Source organism: Colobus angolensis, unplaced genomic scaffold (genome assembly GCF_000951035.1).
Source record: "Colobus angolensis palliatus isolate OR3802 unplaced genomic scaffold, Cang.pa_1.0 Scaffold369, whole genome shotgun sequence".
Classification (NCBI taxonomy): Eukaryota; Metazoa; Chordata; class Mammalia; order Primates; family Cercopithecidae; genus Colobus; species Colobus angolensis.
In genome coordinates this window covers 3015222-3037501 of record NW_012117032.1, presented here as the reverse complement: position 1 = coordinate 3037501, position 22280 = coordinate 3015222, and positions in this window count along the sequence as shown.

Genomic DNA, 22280 nt, shown 5'->3' with positions numbered 1-22280 from the left:
ACAACATTTCCTTTATCAATTACCCAGTCTCAGGTATGTCTTTATTAGCAGGGTGAGAACAGACTAATCCAGTAAATTGGTACTGGTAGAATGGGGTGCCAAGGCTATAAAGATACCCAAAAATGTGGAAATGACTTTGAAACTGGGTAACAGGCGGATGTTGGAACAGTTTGGAGGGCTCAGAAGAAGACAGGAAAATGTGGGAAAGTCTGGAACTTCCTAGAGACTTGTTGAATGGCTTTGACCAAAATGCTGATAGTGATATAGACAATAAAGTCCAGGCTGACGTGTTCTCAGATGGAGATGAGAAATGTGCTGAAACAAAGGTGACTCTTGCTGTGATTTGGCAGAGACTGGTGGCGTTCTTCCCATGCACTAGAGATATGTGGAACTCTGAACTTAACAGAGATGATTTGGGGTATCTGGTGGAAGAAATTTTTAAGCAGCAAAGCATTCAAGAGGAAGCACAGCATAAAGTTTGGAAAATTTGAAGGCTGATGATGCAATAGAAAAGAAAAACCCATTTTCTGGGAAGGAATTCAAGCTAGCTGCAGAAATTTGCATAAGTAATGAGGAGTCCAATGTTAATCACCAAAACAATAGGAAAAAATGTCTCCAGGGCATGTCAGAGGCCTTCATGGCAACCCTTCCCATCACAGGACCTGAAACCTAAGGGGAAAAAATGGTTTCCTAGGCCAGCTCTAGGGCACCCCTGCTGTGTGCAGCCTAGAGACTTGGTGCCCTACATCACAGCTGCTCCAGTCATGGCTAAAAGGGGCCAAGGTACAGCTCAGGTCGTGGTTTCAGAGGGTGCAAGACCCAAGCCTGGGCAGCTTCCATATAATATTGAGCCTGCAGGTACACAGAAGTCAAGAACTGAAGTTTGAGAACCTCTGCCCAGATTTCAGAGGATGTATGGAAACACTTATATGTCCAGGCACATGTTTGCTGCAGGGGCAGGGCACTCATGGAGAACCTCTGCTAGGGCAGCACAGAAGGGTAATGTGGTGTTTGAGCCCCCAAACAGAGTCCCCAGTGGGACATTGCCTAGTGGAGCTGTGAGAAGGTGGCCACCATCCTCCAGATTCCAGAATGGTAGGTCCACCTACAGTTTCACTATGCACCTAGAAAAGCCACAGACACTCAACATCAGCACATGACAGCAACCAGGAGGGAGGCTGTACCCTGCAAAGCCACAGGGGCAAAGCTGCCCAAGACCATGAGAACCCACCTCTTGCATCACTGTGACCTGGATGTGAGACATGGAGTCAAAGGAGATCATTTTGGAGCTTTAAGATTTGACTGCCTCACTGGATTTCGCACTTGCATGGGGCACTGTAGCCCTTTGTTTTGATCAATATCTTTCATTTGGAACAGCTGTATTTACCCAACGCCTGAAACCCCATTGTATCTAGGAAGTAACCAACTTGCTTTTGATTTTACAGGCTCATAGGCAGAAGGGACTTGCTTTGTCTCAGATGAGACTTTGGGCTGTGGAATTTTAAGTTAATGCTGAAATTAGTTAAGACTTTGAGGGACTGTTGGGGAGGGAGGCATGACTGGTTTTGAAATGTGACGACATGAGATTTGGGAGGGGCCGGGGTGGAATGATATGGTTTGGCTTTGTCCCCACCCAAATATTATCCTAAATTGTAGCTCCCCAGATTCCCAAGTGTCATGGGACGGACCTGGTGGGAGGTAACTGAATCATGGGGGCAGGTCTTTCCCTGCTGTTCTTGTGATAGTGAATAAGTCTCACGAGATCTGATGGTTTTATAAAGGGGAGTTCCCTTACACAGGCTCTCTCTTGCCTACCATCACGTAAGATGTGACTTTTTTTCTCATTGCTTTCTGCCATGATTGTGAGGCCTCCCCAGCCATGGAGAACTGTGAGTCAATTAAGCCTCTTCCCTTTATATATTACCCCGTCTCAAGTATATCCTTATTAGCAACTTGAATACACACTATCAAGTAGGCTTTATTCCTGGGATGCAAGTTTGGTTCAACATATGAAAATCAAAAAATGTGATTCATTGCATAAAAAGAACTAAAAACAAAAACTACATGAGCATTTCAATAGATGCAGAAAAGGCTTTTCACAGATTCAACATCCCTTCGCCCCTTTGTGTTAAAAACCCTCAGTGAACTAGACATCAAAGGAACACACCTCATAATAACAAGAGCCAATAATGGCAACCACAGCAACATCATACTGAATGGGCAAAAGCTGGAAACATTCCTCTTGAGAACTGGAACAAGACAAAGATGTCTACTCTCACCACGAATATTCAACATAGTACTGTAATTTCTAGCCAGAGCAATCAGTCCAGAGAAAGAAATACTAGACATCCAAATAGAAACAGAAGAAGTTAAAGTACCTCTTAGCAGACAATATGATTCTATACCTAGAAAACCCCACAGTCTCTGCCCAAAGGCTTGTAGAACTGATAAACAACTTCAGTAAAGTTTCAAAATCAAATGCAAACAAATCAGCAGCATTTCTATACACCAATGACGTCCAAGTTGAGAGCCAAGTCAGGAATACAATCCTATTCACAATAGTCCCCCTAAAGAAAAAAATACCTACAACTCTAGCTAACCAGGATGATGAAAGAGCTCTACCAGAAGAATTATAAAACATTGCTGAAATAAATCAGAGACGACACAAACAAATGGAAAAACATTCCACGCTCATGGATAAGAAGAATGAATATTGTTAGAATAGCCATACTGCCCAAAGCAATTCACAAATTCTATGCTGTTCCTATCAAACTACCAATGTAATTTTTTCATAGAATTTATACAAAACTATTCTAAAATTCACAGGGAACTGAAAAGAGCCCAAATAGCCAAAGCAATCCTAAGCAAAAGGAACAAGGCTGAACGCATCAGATTACCTGACTTCAAAGTATACTACAAGGCTGCAATAACCAAAAAAGTATGATATTGGCACAAAAACAGACACATAGACCAAAGTAATAGGTCAGATAACCCAGAAGTAAAGCCACACACCTACAATCATCTGATGTTTGGTAATGCTGACAAAAACAAGCAATGGGGAAAGGACTCCTTATTAAGTAAATGATGCTGGGATAGCTGGCTAGCCATACACAGAAGATTGAAACTAGACCTCTTTGTTTCATCATATACAAAAATCTAGTTAAAATGGGTTAAAGACTTAAATGTAAGACCGAGAATTATAAAAACCATTGAAAAAGCCTAGGAAATACCATTCTGGACACAGGCCTTGGCAAAGATTTCATGATGAAATCTCCAATATCAACTGCAATGAAAACAAAAATAGACAAGTGGGACCTAATTAAACTAAAGAGCTTCTGCACAGAAAGATAAACATAAAATAAACTCTTCTGCACAGAAAAGTAAACATAAAACCTACACAATGGGAGAAAATACTTGCAAACTATGCATCTGATAAAGGTCTGATATCAAAAATCTGTAAGGAGCTTAAGCAAATGAATAAGCAATAAACAAGGAACCCCATCAAAAACAGGCAAAGGACACAGATTTTTCTCAAAAGAAGACATACACATGGTCAACAAGCTATGAAAAATACTCAACATCATTAATCATTAGAGACATACAAATGAAAACCGCAATGAGATATCATCTCCCACCAGTCAGAATGGCTGTTACTGAAAAGGCAAAGAATAACAATTGCTGGCAAGGCTGTGGAGAAAAAGGAATGATTATTTACTTCTGGTAATGTAAATGAGTTCAGCCACTGTGGAAAGTAGTGTAGAGATATATCAAAGAACTTAAAACAGAACGACATTTGACCTTACAATCCCATTACTTGGTATATGCTGAAAGGAATATAAATTTTCCACCAAAAAGACACATGCACCCATATATTTATCACAGCATTATTCACAATAGGGAAGACATAGTATCATCCTAGATGTCCATCAATGGTGGACTGGATAAAGAAAATCTGGTATATATACACCATGGAATGCTATATAGTCATAAAAGAGAACAAAATCATGTCCTTTGGAGCAACATCGATGTAGCTGGAGGCCATAATACTACGTGAATTAACACAGGAACAGAAAACCAAATACCACGTAAGCGGGAGCTAAATATTCAGTATATGTGGACACAAAGAATGGAACAATAGCCACTGGGGCCTACTTGAGGAAAGAGGATGAGAGAAAGGTGAGAGCTGAAAAACTTCCTCTCAGGTACTATACTTACTATCTGAGTGACTAAATCATTTGCACAAGAAACCCCAATGGCACACAATTTACTCATGCAACAAACCTGAATGTGTATCCCCTGAACCTAAAGTAAGAGCTGAAGTAAAAAGAAAAAGAAGACATTCTGAGATAATGACTACATATCAAACTTGGGCTCACTTTTATACAAGTTTGTACTCACTTGGGCTCACTTTTCTACAAGCCAACAGTGAACAAAGCAGAAGAAGACAAAGCCCTATTGCTATAATCAATACTACTGGGCAATTTATTGAAAAATACTTGGTATTGAGTAGATCAAATAATTTGGTGGGTGGACTGTTTGAGGTTTTTCCATTTTTTTTTAACAAGTTGTGATGATTTTTGTGAAAACACAAGTCAATCATTATTTCACTAACTTAATTCTACTCAGCTATCTATTTTTAAATGTTACTTTGGATAAAATCAGGCTTAGTCTGCAGATCAATTGGCTTATATGGATCTTTCCAATGGGTTTGGCTTGATAATATATAGAGTTGTCTATTAACTTATACTATTTTCAGGTCAACAAATAAATTCTGAGATGCCTATATCAGAATGAAAATTGGCACAGCTCGGCTTTGAAGACAAAAATAAGAATCTTCTAGAGCTCTTGACTGGTAACAATCAGCTTATTAACCTAAACCTTTTCCTAATATTCCTCTTAAAAGTGCGAGTTTCACCCTAGAGAAGGATGTTATATTTATGTTGAACATGAGAGAAAATTCTTATATAAATTCTTGGCTGAACTAGGTCCATAGAAAAGAAAAACATCTCAGGTATAAAAATAAAGTGTGGTGGTAGAAGTACACTGTGTACCGTAATAGCTATTTCACACTTCCAGAAAGTTGATTCCAGCATGGTTTCTAATTACAAGAGAGAGACATAAGCTAATTAGTTATTGAGTCCCTATGTTCTTCTTTAAGGAAAGCCATCGATCTTTACCCTCAGAAATTTATTTTTACACAGTCACATGTGCAAACTAGTGGCTGACAGACTACCTGTGTGGGGTGCTCTTTTCAGCTTTGGTCTTTGAAATGAAAATAATCCTACTTTTACTTATAGGGAGTTTTCAGTTTTCCAAATAGTTTAGAATATAGAAGGACTCACCAAGTGAACCATATTTAATTACCCATAGCTGATTACCTATGTAGCCCTTACAGGAAATTAATATTAAGGCTTTAAAGCCATATGGGATGTCTTTTAACTATGCCCTTTAAATCTTGGTAGCAAGAGTCCTGTGGCTTGAATTATGTGTATTATTACCTTCAAAATGCTGATACGATAAAAAAAAAAATAAGAAGGTTTAAGAAGAAATATATTGGCCACAATAACCTTGATAGGAGATTACATGTGTTTCAAAATTGAAAGTGCTTTAGTTCGAGTACAGCCAAGGGTGTGTTCAGTACATTAAAAACAAGATAGATTAATATTTATACATTCTACAATTTGCAATTAAATAAAATGAAATATTTACACAGAATATTTTAATGCATATAGGTTTTTAATCCTTTATTTCATTACATTACTAGAATTTCTGACTCATGAAACATATAGTAAGTGTTCACTGGGGCATCTGTGGAAGTAGGGTTGTATTTGGGATCTGACTAATATACCTAATGAACAAGGCTGGATTGCACATGAGTCCAATTCCTTACCCTGGTTTTCGGCAGTGAGAAAAACCAGGGAGACAAATCTCCTTAAACCACAACTTGCCAAGCCTCCTCTTCCGAGTGTCTTACTCTTGCTGCCTGCTGATCTTTCCATGGATGAGGGCAACTTCTCCCAGTAGGAGGAAACCCAGGATATTCTGCCGTATCAGCTGCATGAGATTTCAAGAGTGCGTCATTCGCTAGAAAGACATTTCACACTCAGGCCAGCAATTGTGCCATCTTTGCTACCCCCATAGAAGGCTCTACTTATTTGTGTTATAGCCCAGATTTGATTTTTCAATGTTTTTATTAGGGAAGTACATTAAAGAGAAGGAGTCTTGGTCTCTCAAATATGGTTCTGACTGGTATTGACTCTCCTCCCTATTTGGCACTTTTTATTTAGCTGAGTGGTCTTAAATGGTAAACCAAAGGTCTTCCTGTTCCCCTCACAGCACGAGATGGACATTGTGCCATAAAAGCCTTTTCAGTATTGTGCAAGCTTATCCCTGACATTCCTGGGACCAAAAAGATGGACAGTTCCGTCCCATAATCTTCAAAAAACTGTAATAAAAATTTTAATCTGCTTCTCAGGCTTTCCCTAGTCTTTCAGATCTCCAAACCAAATTTCCTTTGATTATTCCTACCTCAGTTTTTAATCAGATTGGCTTTATTAAACAAGGTCATAGTATGACTGAGAAGTAACATCATAATCTGAAAGATACAAATCATCTCCATAAAACATCCCAAATATATCCCATCTGAGGATACCACAAATTCTTCCCCTTCTTCTAGTTACTCTCTTGTTCTCACATAGAAATTAACTAATATAGTAATTAAGTGTCAGAAATGGGCAAAAGCATCTAACATGTAACACTTTCTTAGCCAATTCTTTTCTTTCCAACTTTTATTTTAGGTTCAGGGGTATGTGCAGGTTTGTTACATGGGTAACTTGTGTGTCCCAAGGGTTTGGTGTACAGATTATTTCACCACCCAGGTACTAAGCACAGCACCCAATAGGTAGTTTTTCGAGTTTCATCCTCCTCCCACCTTCCACTCTCAAGTGGTCAGTCCCTGGTGGCTATTTTTCATTCTTTGCATCCATGTGTTTACTGAGTAGTATTTAGATCCCACTTATAAGTAAGAACATGTGCTATTATTTGGTTTTGTTTCTGCATTAATTCACTTAGGATGATGGCCTCCAGCTGCATCCATGTTGCTGCGGAGAATATGATTTTATTCATTTTATGGCTGCATAGTATTCCATGGTTCATACCCAAATATTGATCTTTCTCCTACTCCAAGTCTGCTGCAGCCATATCTTTCCCCACTAGGTAGATGATTATTCCTTCCTATTAGTTGTTCACACCAAACTCCCCTTATTCCAGTCTTTCACAATGCACATCAATTCATCCTATCACTTTACCTTTGATATACCAAACTCCAGCCACTGCTCCTCACCCCCACTGCTACCACACTAGACAGAGGCTTCTACCTTGCTTCCTGTTGTCTACACACAAACTCAAGAATTACCCAGTTAAAATACATCAAATCTCTGATAAGCAACTCCCCATTCCCTCCCTCCCAACTCTCCCACCCTTGGCCTCTAGTCACCACCATTCTACTCTCTACTTCATTAAGTTCAACTTTACTAGATTCCAGATAGAAGTGAGATCATGCAGTATTTGTCTCTTTGAGCCTGGCTTAGCATATTTCATTTAGCATAGTATCCTCCAGATTCATCCATTCATCCATGGTGTGGCAAAAAGTAGGATGCCCCCTTTTTAAAGGCTGGATGGAGAGTCTGGGTCTCTTCTTGAACAACTGCAGCTGGGATGACTGAAGCCTTGAACATTTCCATGAATATGTATATTCAGGAAAATGCTCTCACTCTCTGTCTCTCTGTCTCTCTCTCTCTCTCAATCTCTCTGTCTATATATATATATATATATTTATATACACACACACAGCATTTATATATATACACACATACACATATAGCATTTATATATAATTATATATGCTATATATAATTATATATAATTATGCTATATATAATATTATATATATATCTCTCTCTCATTGTCTTTATCCATTCACACTATTGATGGACACATAGGTTGTTTCTACATCTTGGCTATTGTGAATAATGCTGCAATGAATACAGGAGTTCAGATACTTTTTCAGAATATTGCTTTAAGTTCCTCTGGATATATACCTAGTACTGAAATTATTGGGTCATATGGTAGTTCTATATTTAGTTATTTGAGGAAGTTGCTAATCAAAGGGTACAAAGTTTCAGATAAACAAGAAGACTAGATTTTTTAAGATGTAATGCATACCAGAGTGACTATAGTCAATAATAAGGTATTATATACTTCAAAATAACTAAGAGGGCAAATTTCAAATGGCTCACCATAAAAAATAAGTAAGCCAGATGATAGATATGGCTAATAATCTTGATTTAATGACATGACATTTTACACATATGTCAAAATATCACATTGAACTCTTTAAATGTATACAAAAATAAATAAAATAAATAAAACGTCAAATCATGTCATCCCTTCACTCAGATCTTTCTCATATATCTCCCTATTTTATTAAAGTAAAATTCAAAAATCCCTGTGGTTGCTTACAATATTCCTCAATACCTTCCAGACCTCATTTCCCAGTACTCTTTCCCATCACTCTGGTCCAGCCACAATGGCCTCTTGTGTTTCTCTAACACCCTCCATACCTCTGTCTGGAAGGCTCGCCCCGAGCAAAACCTTTCCCAGAAGGCTCACTCTGTCCCTCCTTCCAATCACTGTTTGAATGTCAGTTTCTACTTGAAGTCTCCCATAATGCTCTATTCAATACTGCAACCTGCCTCCAGATCTTCATCCTGGTGTCCTAATCCTCTGTATGCCATTCTGTTTTTCCACAGTACACACTTTCTTTTGCTATACTTATTGTATGTTGTTTGTCACATTCCACTGGAACCTAAGCTCCAGAGTACAAGAAGCTCGACTGTAAGCACACAGAACAATGTCTGATGCTGGCTGGGCATGGTGGCTCATGCCTGTAATCCCAGCAGTTTGGGAGGCTGAGGCTGGCGGATCACCTGCGGTCGGGAGTTAAAGACCAGAACCCCATCTCCACTAAAAATACAAAATTAGCCGGGTGTGGTGGCAGGTGCCTGTAATCCCAGCTACTCGGGAGGCTAAGGCAGGAGAATCACTTGAACCTGGGAGGCAGAGGTTGTGGTGAGCTGCGATCGTGCCATTGCACTCCAGTCTGGGCAACAAGAGCGAAACTCCGTCTCAAAAACAACAACAACAACAAAATAAAAAATAAAAAAAAAAAAATGCCTGACACAGCGTAGGCATCCTCCAAATACCACTTGAAAATATTTTCTTATTACATGGCTCAGTCCCAGCTTGACAAGGGTCTGACCCCATTCCTGGATGGAGTCTGGGTCTCTTCCTGAACAGAAGTTGGGATGACTGAAGCCTTGAACACTTCCATTTGAAGTTATGATGGACTTCTCCAAATTGAGCACAATCTGTTCAGAGTTCCTGGGAGCTGTCAAAATACATATAAATAACACTCAAAATTTGGAAACACAGGCAAATCTCAGAACCACTAAACACGATCAGTTTAGCAGCCTGTAATTTGATCATGGCTTTATTATCTTAAAGTCTAGACCAACATAGCTCACATTTCTGTTTGAGGTCAATGAGAGATGATAGTCACATATGCAGAATGCTTCTATTTGTATGCATGAGATTATGCAGTTTCTTACCTAGTATACTACTCCAATAAGTCTTTTCCTTTATTCTTGGAATTCAATGTGGAACTGAGAGATGCCTCTGTTTCAAACTCTTCTCTCTCCCATGAGCAGATTAATCCACATTTAAAATGTGTGAGCCCCTAAATTCCAGGTCCTTATATTCTCTATGATCTCAATCCTTAGCTTTTTCAGTATTTATCTACCAAAATGCCAAGTCAGATCGGTGCTGCCATTCCATAACTATAATGCTCAGAAATATTTTCAGCTTGTAATTTCCAATTACTAAAGAAGATCCTCTGTTTATTCCCAGATTTGAGAAGAATCCACCTCCATGGGTTTCAGAACTTGCTGTTCTACTCTTGCTTCCTTCTAAGCCCATTTCCTAAGGGGTCATGAGAAAACTGTGATGTAGGGATTCTCGCTTAGACTCTGCTTTCCTCAGCTGTGAAATTCACTGGGCTGCGAGCAACCCTTCTAGTTTTGATAATAGCATAAACATGCCTAGATGAACCTCCTTTCCACCTACATCAGAATGTGACCCTCATTTCTCTGTCCTGGTCCTCTCAAATGTTTCCCTGTCTTTTCATCTGGGCTTTGTCAACTTCAAACCACTCGAGTAGGGAGAGCCCTATTTTCTGAATTTGTAAGTCTCCTGCCTCTCTGCTTGCAGTTTCCCAGTTTCTGTATTGACTTCAATAATAATTTTTTATTGATTGTGTTTTTCCCTCAATTCCCAGAGTTCTCCTTTCAAAATCCAAACAACAATTCTCTGTTCACATGTAAGTAATCAGGCTCAGTAGTCAAGAAAGCTTACAGAGTTTCCTCTGGCTCTATTTAACTGGTTTTTTGTTTGTTTTTGTTGTTACTGTTATTGTTGTTGTGGTGGTGGTTGTTTTTCAGCATCAAGAAATTCCAAACATTAGTTGTCTTAAAGTCCATTTTGGACTATGAGTTGTAACAAATAAATTAACAATAAATAAGTGAGGAAAATCCCCTTTATAACAAAAGCTCCCTATGACTGACATTCTGGATTTCCAAATGTGGCTTCTCATAATAAATGCTAAAAAACATGCCTGCCCCACACCCCTGGCTAAAGGTCAGCAAAACAGAAAAGATAATCCAACATAGTAAAGACCATGCTAGTCAGGAAGTCCAAATACATGCACAATGGAACTTTGCTCATTTTGATGTGAGACCTTTCTGGCCTTTCAATATTTTAACTTGCCATCCTTCCCAAGACTGGATTCTTTCTCACTGCATGCGGACGTTACCCAGCAGATATACAGGTGCTCCTTCAGAGTCCGTTCTGGCTGGGAAAATGGATTCCCATCCCTGCCAACTTGGGTGTCTTTCCAGCACAAGAGCCATGTTCCCTGCATGTAGAACATTAAATATGAAAGTATAGCTGTTCCTGTAGTGTGAAATTCCTAAGAGAGTCTGCTTCCCAGATTCTAGTCCTTTGTGCCTGTCTTCACCATACTCTACAAATTATGGCAGACATTAGAATCCCTGACTCTCCTATTAAACTCTTCTACAGATAATCCCCATGGGGGCTGTGCAGAGGGCACACAGGCACAATGACCCTGTCCATTGCCACTTGCGTCTTGGACCCCCAACGCCAATATGCTTAGCAAGCTGAACTGGACTGTGAGTGGACCACAAGAATTTCTTGACCCATCAAGTTGAAAGCCTAGAAGAGAAATAGGCCAAGTAATCACTTCAACTTTCTCCCCCTAGATCTCACGGGCATAGCTAGCCTTCTGGATCCAATTATTGTGACAATGAGAGAGACATGCCAGTGTAGAGCCAAAATTATTATAAATGAATCAAATTAGGAGTTATTTGGAGCCTCACCCATCAAAGTGTCAAGCTAGATTTCAGATCTAGAGTGAGATAACTACAAACATCCTCGATAACGCAGATCGTCATCCACAAACATGTTTTCACTCCACTCCTCAAGTGGAGTTTATGTTAATTATGCAATAAATATGCATACTTGTTGCAAATTGAGGGTTGAAATGGCTTTGAGACCTTACCAAATAAAATAGGTCAAATAAAAACATTCTGTACACTACGTAAAATATAAAATGTGTAATATGGGAATCACAATTAAAAAATTAAACTTTCACTTTGGTGAAAAGTGTTATCTAACTAACATTCAGCCCAACTGAACCCTGTTTTCATTTGGAATTCCATGTTGCTTCAATTAGCAAAAACCCAGCTAACGCTTGCTTACAGATAAATAATTTTATTGGTCTCACACAGCAAAAAGTGCAAGAGCAGGAGGCCCAGCATTGCACAGCTCTTCTAGAATGTTCTGCCATCACATGCTCATTCCTCTTTTTGCTTAGCTGCCATCATCAGTGCCTGGCTTTCACCCCTGGGTGACAGAGGGCTAATGTATTCCTTGGCATAGTATCTATGTTCCATGGGGATGGGGGAGACAGATAAAGGTCTGTGGATAGAGAGGAATGCCAACAGGGTCTGTTCCTTTTAAAAAATTTAACGTAAGCACCACTCAGCAGCCTCTGCTTACATCTCCCTGGTCAGAACTGGGTCAACTAACTGCTCTGGACTGGAGGAAAATGAAGGGTTAACTGTGTTTAGCTTTCTTGTCATTAGCAGAGGAAGGCATGAAGTAAAGGGTTCATAAATCGCTTTAGCCGAACTGCAAACTCCAATCAACCACTTAGAGCTCAGATATTCACTGTTGAAGCACAAGTATCTCTCTCTCTCTGTCTCTCTCACTCACACACACATACACACACACACAGCTTTTCTATTTGTAACGATCATCAGAATCCAGTGACCAACGTTTACTAGTAGAGTATAAAAAGTCAGCTACCACTGGCTGATAAATGATAAAGTGAGTCTATGAGAAAGAGGCAACATGACAGAAGCGGAAAATTTCAATCACCTCGCACGCAAAAAATGAAAACTTTGAAAGAATGTACTTGCATTCCTTGCATCTAGAGGCTGACTATGTCTAATATCTCTGCTGATACCTGTGGTATGGAAAAGAAAATTCCCAAACTGTAGGGTTCAATGGTGTCAGTAATCTTCCAAAAAGTAAACTTGGGAACCACTATAGGGTTGCCACCTGTTGATTTTGCCAAGGTAGGGCATACTACCTACTATCACCATAATCACATAAAGGAAAGGCCAATTTGACTGACACTGTGTTGTTCCTATTTTTTCCTATTTCTCACAGTACTGGAAATAAATGTGTAAATGACTGGCCTGGGATCTAATTATTTTAAGTTTCTCTCCCACATTCTGCCTTCTTTCTCATACATACCAAACTGGTGCCCACTAGTTTTTTGAAGGTCAGAGGTTTCACCTACATTGTAGGTTCTTATAAAAGACAAGCATCCCAAGGGTTTCAAGAAAGAAAAATAATATTTTAAGGCACTTTATGTCATAGAGACTTTATTTTTTATTATTAGACAGGGTCTTCCTTTGTCACCCAGGCTGAAGTGCAGTGCTGTGATCATAGCTCACAGCAGCCTCATACTCTCCCAAGTAGCTGAGACTACAGATGTGGGCCACCACACTCTGCTTTTATTTTTATTTTTATTTTTTATTTTTTGTAAGTATGGGGTTTCATTGTGTTGCATAGGCTGGTTTCAAACTCCCGGCCTCATGCAATCCTGTCTTAGCCTCCCAAAGTGCTGAGATTACAGGTGTGAGCCACTGGGCCCAATCTCATAGAGATATTTAAACTTTTGGCCTCACCTTCAGTTCTGCCTCTGATCTATCATCAGCCATCTACCTAAAAAGTAAAGTAGAGAGGGATGACTAAGCCACAGTCCCCATAATGTTGGTCTGGAAATAGATACTATATTATTCAAATTAGTACTGCTGCAGGCCTATGTCTCATCAAAATTGTTCTGCAGTGTTTGATGGATCCATTGAGGTTCCTGAAAGATTTCTGTGCCAAATAGAACAAAGTTAACATTTAATAGCAGGTGTGCCCCTTTGGTACTTCCACCTTCAAACACATCAGGATGGCTTTGTCTCTTTTATCAGTTAAAATTCCTCATAAGATTTTGTTTGTAAAGATGGTTTTACTGTTGCAAAATAACATCAATAATTCTGAAAAGCAATCATATAAAGTTCCTCAATCATTCACTATTTCCTCCTGATATGAATGATACAACCATGTGTATCATTTTACACTTAAAAGAACTTTTGTTTTTTATTTTGGATTTGGAGGGTTCGTGTGCAAGGTTGTTACATGGATACACTTCATGATGCTGAGGTTTGGGATATAGATGGTCCTGTCACTGAGGTGTTGAGCATAGTACCCTATAGGTAGTTTTTCAGCCCATGCCCCCCTCCTGCCTCCCCCAACTAGAGTGGTCCCCAGTGTCTATTGTTTGCATCTTTATGTCTATATGCATTCAATTTTAGCTCCCACTTATGAGTAAGAACAAACTTATGGCTAAGTCCCCAAAAGCAACTGCAACAAAAACAAAACTTGACAAGCAGTACCTAATTAAATTTAAAAGCTTCTGCAAAACAAAAGAAATTCAACAGGGTAAACAGACAACTAAGAATGGGGGAAAAATTCGCAAACTATGCAACTGAAACAGGTCTAACATCCAGAATCTACAAGGAACTTCAATAAATCTACAAGCAAAAAACAAATAATCCAAATAAAAAATGGACAAAGGACATGAACAGACACTTCTCAAAAGAAGATGTACAAATGGACAACAAACATGAAAAAATGTTCAACGTCACTAATCACCACAGAAATGCACATTAGAACCATGATTAGATCACATCTCACACGAGTCAGAATGGCTATTATTAAAAAGGCAGATGCTGATGAGGCTGTGGAGAAAAGACAATGCCTACACACTGTTGGTAAGAATGCAAATCAGTTTAGCCACTGTGGAAAGCAATATGGAGATTTCTCAAAGAATTTAAAACACAGCTGCTATTTGATGCAGCAGTCTTATTACTGAGTATATACCCAAGTGAAAATAAATAATTCAACCAAAAAGACACATGCACTCATATGTTCCTTGCAGCACTATTCACAATAGCAAAGACATGAAATCACACTAAGCACTCATTAATGGTAGATTGGATAAAGAAAACGTGATACATACACGCCACAGAATACTATGCAGCCTTGAAAAAAGAAGAAAATTATGTCCTTTGCAGCAATGTGGATGCAGCTAGAGGCCATTATCATAAGCATACTAATGCAAGAGCAGAAAATTAAATGAATTTTTAAACACAGAATTATAAAGCCACATTTTGAAAATCTTACAAATTAAAAATCAAATTTTTTACAGTAAAAATGGGTTGAGAGTATTTGTCACATAAAAGTAGAAATTTCTAATAAAGACAAAAACACTCAGAATTTGTTTTCTCATAAGAAAATATTTTATCTCTTAAAGCAAGGAAAAATTAAAGTTCTATAGATAGAAGAAATAAATTCTATTGTTCAATAGCACAGTAGGGCAATTATAGCTAACAACAATGTATTTTACATTTCAAGGTGACTAGAAAAGATTTGAAATGTTCCCAACACAGAGAAATGCTAAATACTTGAGGTCATGGATATTCTAATTATCCTGACTTGATCATTATACATTCTATGCATGCATCAAAACATCACATATACCCCATCAACATGTATAAATACTATGTATCAATTAAATATCTTATACATTTTTGGGGTAAAATAAAAATCTGTCGCTGAGCAGACAGAGCTAATGTAATACTAATTTCGCTACACGGTTGAAAATTTGCCCAATGTATGGTGAAACCTTAGGAGCATAAGGCCAATGGGAAGAGACAAAGACATAAAACTGTTGTGACACCCTCCAGCATCACACCTATATGTCCTTCAGCTAATGACCCAGCCTATTCTTCCACATTGCTTCCATTCTCTTCAAGGGCCATGACTCATCAAAGTCTTAACTTGCTTGTTTAGTCATCCTTATCATTCATCTTCCTATAACCCAAATTTGAATCTCCTTATGTGCTTATTCCTGAATGGTATCCTGGTGCCCACACTAGATACATGAAAACCTCAATTTCTCAAATTCTCTCACTCACTGGTTTATGCTTTGATCCAAGTTATTTCCTGAGCACTTATGTTAGATGTGGAGACACACAGATGAAAGAGAGTCTAATCTGTGATTTCCAGAGCTTCACAATCAATTTTATAACACAATTGAGACAAGGTACTGCCAGAGTACAAAGGGAAAATTTCTTACCTCTATCAAAAAGGCTATGTGGGGCCAGGTGTAGTGGCTTATGCCTGTAATCCCAGCACTTTGGGAGGCCAAGGCAAGTGGATGACCTGATGTCAGGAGTTCAAGACCAGCCTGGCAAACATGGTGAAAACCCGCCTATACAGAAACACAAAAATACAAAAATTATCCAGGCATGATGGCAGATGCCTGTAATCCCAGCTACTGGGGAGGTTGAGGCGGAAAAATCGCTTGAACCCGGGAGGTGAAGGTTGCAGTGAGCCGAGATCGTGCCATTGCACTCTAGACTGGGCGACAGAGTGGGACTCCATCTCAAAAAAAAAAGGCTACGTGGAAGAGATGACATGTGTATTCACTGTATTTTAGAATGAGGAGTTCGACCCATAGACCAGGGGACACCTGTCATTATTGACAGAGGGGAGCATGTGGCAAATGCATGGAACCATAAAACAACACAAGACATTGAGGAAAACCACAAGCATATCTGCTTGAGTTTCACAAGAGTCATAGCTGTGAAGAAGTGGTAGAGGAGGTGGTGAAGGTGAGCAGGAAAGGTCTTGGGTACCATGGTAGGGAATATGAATGCAATCTTAAAGGAACTGAAGAGTTTTTAATAAATTTTCTTTAGTAGTAAGGTAAGTGATAAGGTGTGCTTTATAAAAATCAGTCTGGCTGTGGTCTGGAGAGTTGGCTATAGAGACCAGGGCAGGGAAAACAATTAGAGGGTTACTAAAGTAATCCAGGAGAGAAATAATGAGGGCTTAAATCAAGGCAATGGGAATGTAAAACCATTCTGAATTGCAAGAGGGAAAATTATTAGGTGGCTTGTCATAATTTATATGCAACTGGTGCATCCAATCCTCTCCTTCGAACATGTCACCACTGAGCATTGCAGGAGACAACAGTCATCACTGAGGAGAGATTTAAGAATAGAACATGATCTGACGACCTACATTCCTCTAAAATTGCATCACAGAACTTCCACATCTTCCCACCACCAAAACTGCAAACTCTCTAACTCTGCAGACTTTAACTGTGACTTCCCTGGGGTATTAATGTCTCAGCTGCTGCAAAAGTAAATCCCTCAACCCATGCTCTGGATCCAGCCCTCTTTGAACAGACCATGGACTTCTATCGGAATTTCTTTCACAACTGCATCCTCTGTCTTTTCTGATCTACTGGACATTCTGTTTAGCCTATGAGTGTGCTGTAAAATCTTCTTTAAAAAACAATTTTCCAGCAGATAGAGCATGTGGTTAAACAAAATAAACACAAATATTTTACTCTAGATCCCCCGCCAAGTATGTCAATGCTCTACTCTTCTTCTACCAAAGTCTTCTTTAAAAAAGATGGTTACACTATTTTCTCTAATTCATCTCACATTTATTTCTTAAATGTATAAAAGTAGGTCAATACATAAGAACTGATGTTTTACCATCATGTGGCTCCACAACCTCTTGGATCTCACTAGTCTCAATTGTTTAAGTACATTATATACTCTAACATCTCCATGCTTTTGTTTGTTTTGTTACATCAGTATAAAATGCCTTCCCAATCTTGTCTTCCTATGAAAATGCCAATCATTCAAAGTATAGTTTGGAAACCAACTATTCCATAAAGTCTTTCTGAGTCTCTTCAATGAGACTGATAAATTTTCTTTGTCCTCATTACTTGTATCTCTATTATTATGCCCTGCAATATTCTGCCTGGAATTATAGTTTACACTTCAAAGTTCAAGGTCATCATCTTTAATTTATAATTCAGGGTCATGTGTCTGACACCCACAATACATTGTAAGCTTTGTAAAAGAAGGACTCTTGTCTTCATTTCCCTCAGAATATAGCACTATACCCAGCTATTAAAATGCTTGTTTACTTAAATAATTGACTGATTAATTTAGGAGTAGATACATTGAAAGATGAAGATGCAAACATTATTAATTTTTTAATACTCAAACTTTTGTATTTTATAACATTTGATATTTTATATTAAAATTCGAGTCTTCAAATGTTCCCAGATATTCAATACTGCCAAAAGCCTGATCAAAATTCATCAAGTCCTTATTACACAAGTTATTATCTGCTAATAATCAGCATAAAAAGAGAAGCTTAGTATAAAATGTTCTTTCATAGGGCAAAAGAGAGAAAGACACACTTACTTGCAAATAACCAACTAATTTCCCATCTCCAAGCTGTAAATTTATGGTTTTAAATCTAGTCCAGGCACCAGTCTACAAACATAATAATTAATTCAGTCAACTCAGTCTTATCTTGCATGCTATTTCCTCTGTTTGGAACACTCTGCAATTTTATGTCAGCCCCTTAAGATCTCAAAAAAACATTACTTCCTCTGGAATACCATGACATGAAACAATCTCAACTTGGCTTTTTAGCTCTTTCTCGTGTAACAAACTGTTTTTCATCTGTGTTCATATGGAATTTAAACATAATATTTATTTCTCAAGATCAATTTTGGTCATTTTTATTCAATCCACCACAAATACTCAAAACTCCATGAGTATACATTAAACATTTAATACAAGATTGCCCTTAACCTCAAAAACATATAGCTTAGTGTCAGAGATAGACATTTGCCAGGCAACAGACTTTAATAAGTGGTATATGCTATTTCTTCTGCTTGAGCATTCTTTCTCCTATCTTATGGCAGTCTCTTAAGATCTCAAATAAACATGACTTTCTCTGGAAAATCATGACATGCAACAATCTTGTCCTAGCAGTTCAAGTTGGCTTTTTAGCTGTTTCTCATGTAACGAACTTTTTTCATCTGTGTTGACATGGAATTGTCACTTAGAAGTCATGGTACATTGAAACATAGGCCATTCTATTGTCAGAAATTAATCACAAAAGTGATAACAGAAAGAGAATAAAAACATCAAATTGTCTCCATTCTTTGTGTCACACATTACATCACGCGAATTTTTGTGTTTCTGCCACTTAGTAATATATCTGTTAGAGAACAGATGGAAGGCATAGAGGTTTTAAAAGCAGGAGGGGTGATTTAATCAGATTTGTACATTAGAAAAATCACTTGTCCTGGATTGCAGGCAAAGATCCATTTGGAAGCAAATTCTATAATCTCAGTGAGAAATGAAGGGGATATTTGAAGATTAAAAAAAAGTTGCAAAATTTGAGAGCTATGCATAGTGCTGAATCCACACAACACAGATGATTGATTGGAGGCTGGGAGTTATAAAACAAGAAAAGGCAAAGATGACAGACATCTAGGTTTCTAAGTTCAGGACACGAGGACTAGTAAGGCCCCTCAGTGAGTGAAAATTAAAAAAAAAAAAAAATTAAAAAAAAATTTTAAAAAAATACGTAACTTGAGAGAGAACATAATGAACTCTTTCCGAAAGGGTTTATGTTAGATCTGACACTGAATATGGGCTGATGAATTTATGAACTTGGTAATAATTTGGCTTATTGTCAATACCCCAATCTTCTATTGGTAATGAACAGACAATCCTAAACCCTTTGGGATATGAGCTCTTTAGAGAGCCTGATGAAAACTGTGGAGTTAGTCACCAGATTCTACTTGAATATTCCCTGTTCAAGTAATTAGATGTGTTGGCATTAATCCAAGCTGGATTCCCTCCTAAGAAGAGGATGTGAATGAATCATGATGCTTTGAAGAATAAAGGTTAAAGAGTGACTGAATTAACCCATTCAGCCTAACAGTTTTTTTTTACCTAATGAAATAATTTTTAAAACACTACAAATGTTCAAACTTATGCTTTTCCTTCATTTACCTCATTTTTGTTCATTTTGTACATTTTTGGTAATACCTTATTTATGATGAGATTTTTATTCAAGGCTTTTTTATAAAAATAATATTTGCCCACATGCATCTTTGGAAGTGAATATGCAATTCTGTTTTCAGGCTTAATCACCACCAGGCTTTCCTCCTCTCTGAAGAAAGCATTTGAAAAGTCTGTGAAATGACCATATATTGAAGGGATTGAAGGGTTACACAAGGGTGAAGAAGGTGTTAGCAAACAAGCTAATTAGTTTCCTTGATTTGAATATGAATGCTAAGGTTCAAGTCACTAGGACTTAACTCTACAAAAATTCAGCTCCTTATTTAACATATTAAATCCTCTCAACTAATTACTGTATAAATAAAACAACTGCTTTTCACGATCTGGATACCAACAAAAGCACAGCATTATAATAATTTTGAATTGTACATTTAGGGCAAAAACAGTCTTGGAATAATAATACAGTTAAAAAAAAGAAAACCAGTCTCAAATAATTCTCTGCTTTTCATACAAAGTCAACAATACCGAGGCATGTTCAAGTAAAATTCATATGAAGCAGGTATTGGTAATCACGTCATTAAACAAGTAATGTGGACGGTGAGAGTGTAGTGTGTGTAGAGCCAAAGACATCAGGGCAGCTCAGTTCAGTATCTTCCATACCAGCTCACAGACAGAAGCTTTAATGATCAAATCAATGTGTTGGAGGAAAAGCATCCAGTTTTTAAATTACTGCTTTATTCAACATATTTACAAGGCTTTTCCCTTCCTGTACATACACCACCATGATGACATATCACAATGATTTCATCAGGAAAAAAGAATGTTCAAATCCTTTGTGAATTTCTATGTAAGGGATGTAAGGAATAATGAAAATGCAGCCATTTTGTTTGCATAGCTATTTCATGTTCTGTTGAATGATCTAAAAGGGAGTTGCTATTTATATTTCTGCTCTTTTTTTCTTTTTACGAAAGAAATTGCTCATCTATAATTACAGTTATATGGTACAGGGTTTTCTTATTGAATTTTCCTTTTCAATGGAATTGATTTCTGTATTGACTCTGGAAGTGAAAACTAGTAAGTAGAATTTGGCATAAAAAGAATATTTGGCCATATGCTTGTATCATTTGCTATAATCTGAACTCAACTAGAATACTAATTGCTTTTGGCTTCTCATACAAATGAAAGGGTGCATTTACCAATGGAAAAGTCACTGACTTTTCCAAACAGGCATATAAATCCACTCTGAGATTCACTTGAATCTTTAACTGAAGAAATTATGCAAAGGAAAAACCAAATAAGAGCTATGAGCTTGGCACAGTGAGCAACATTCTGGCTTAAAGAGAATTAGCATATAGTACAAGAAACTAGATACAGCATCATTCCCGTCTGCTTTTGTCAGGTGGCTTAGGAATGAAGACAATGAATGACTATGACTGGAATGTTACTTGGCTAAAAAAATAAACTCAGGGAGTCCAAATAACTGTATATTTCTGGACATTTCAAGTTTTCCAAGATTTCTAACAAACATGCATGTTTGATTATAATAAAGGCTGGTTTGGAAACTGTTGATGATTCAATTTATCTCTATAATCACTATGAGAAAAATCAAAGGCACCACCTGTGCAATATGGAATTTGGAGGACTGTTGTCATGTCCAACAAACAACATGTTCAACCTGGTGAAAGCTGACTCCTTTCCTGGCTTAAAATTAGTCTGGTGTGCTTGTCTACTTGGCACTACTTACTGTTTCCTGAGATAGGTGATGATAAGCCTATTTGTAATCATGTGAATTCTTTCCTGCATTTTGACAGGCATACTTTGAGTTATTTGAGGTGATGAGGGTAATGATTTACCAGTGACATTTTACTGTCTGTTAAAGGAAAAAATGGCACCACTCTTACATGATCCAGACATGAAAAAGGTTCAGCCTGTTGAAGACTGTGACAAAAAAAGGTCTCATAACAAATTAAAAACTAGGCTGTGATGCATTATATTTTGACTGTACATTACAAGTACTAGTATTGTTATAATTATGTGTTATTTTTTGTCTTTCTGTAATTCTGAGACACTTCAACCTGCAATGTCATGTTTTTCTTGTTATGATAGTTATTAGCAAATATTAGAAATTTCATTTAGTGTTTTGACATGAAGTCATAGCACATAAATTTTGGTTCAAAAGCCCTTTTCGTCAGAAAGATTAAAGCCAGTTTCAAGCAGATATGTCTCTACTTAAATACACAGACAAATTTCTCTTTCAAAAATAAAAACTATGGTAAAATTTCATAAAAGGTGCAAGTTAGGTGAAAAAAAATGGAAAAAAAAAATGTTTTACTGAGCCAAACATGCTTTGTGTTTGTTGTGTTATATTGAGGGACGTTCTAAATTCACCTATAACTGCTCTTGTTGATTTAAATGATGACTCTGGAAATGGGCAAGAACTATGATTCTTGTTCTACTAAAAGCATGAATAAATATTAATAAACAGCAATCCCAGGTGAAAACAGTACTGAGATAATTCATTCCCTCTGAAAGGCTGCTCCTTGTCAGTGTTAATTCTGAGGGCAAAGGGGTATTTTAAAAGCAATACAAACACATATCCCTCTCAAAAAT